The sequence below is a fragment of the Priapulus caudatus genome, unplaced genomic scaffold (genome assembly GCF_000485595.1).
Source record: "Priapulus caudatus unplaced genomic scaffold, Priapulus_caudatus-5.0.1 Scaffold1717, whole genome shotgun sequence".
NCBI lineage: Eukaryota > Metazoa > Priapulida > Priapulimorpha > Priapulimorphida > Priapulidae > Priapulus > Priapulus caudatus.
Genome location: NW_014578778.1, coordinates 18,103 through 19,138, shown reverse-complemented (window position 1 = coordinate 19,138; position 1,036 = coordinate 18,103).

Below are 1,036 nucleotides of genomic sequence, written 5' to 3'. Positions count from 1 at the left end.
TACAAGGCTAGTTAGTCCTGCTTTGGTAGAAATAACAGTCAACATCGCTACACTGTACGGATGTCACTTAAACACTAAGCCCAGGCGAGACCATGAGATAGTTTTACAGCAATGTTTGTGGGCGAGGTGCATATAGTTGCTTTTGTATTATTATTATTTTATTATTATTATTATTTATTATTGTATATTATTTAGGGGAAGCGACCACCTTGTGTCCTGGTATCAGGAGATCAGACCGGTTACCCGATTGTCAGGATATTTGACCGGTTTCATGATAACAGCAGGTATATCATCACACCATTAACGTTCGTAACATCAGTCTAATACGAGAACACCACACGGACGTTCAGTGACTTCATTGGGTAAACGGATGTTTCTTATATTAATTCAGTATATTTAGTTTCGTTATATATTATGTGATTGGCCTTACAGTTGTTAAATGGCGCGTGATGTTTGGATGATAATAATTCGATATTCAGAATAAACAGTTGAAATGCAAAGATAAACGGGGCGTGTTTTTGTTCAACATCAATACGCGGTGTTCAATGCATTTATTTGTATTCTCTTTACTAATTTATAGGAGAGCCTATTATAGGACGTGAATTCTACAAGTGTGACAAAGCAGTCTACGAAGCAAAACACGTGGTCGTAACTTGAGCGCCAGACAGGGTATAGACACCTGACGTGTGTGTGACCAGTACGTGGCAGCTTTTCCTGAAGCATGATGGAGAACGTGAGAATTACTTCTGGGGAAAATCCATATAAGTGCGATCTGTGTGATGCTGCCTTCTCACAATCGTGTAATCTGAAGATACACATGAGAACCCACACTGGAGAGAAACCATATAAGTGCGATCTGTGTGATGCTGCCTTCTCACAATCGTGTAATCTGAAGATACACATGAGAACCCACACTGGAGAGAAACCATATAAGTGCGATCTGTGTGATGCTGCCTTCTCACAATCGTGTAATCTGAAGATACACATGAGAACCCACACTGGAGAGAAACCATATAAGTGCGATCTGTGTGATGCT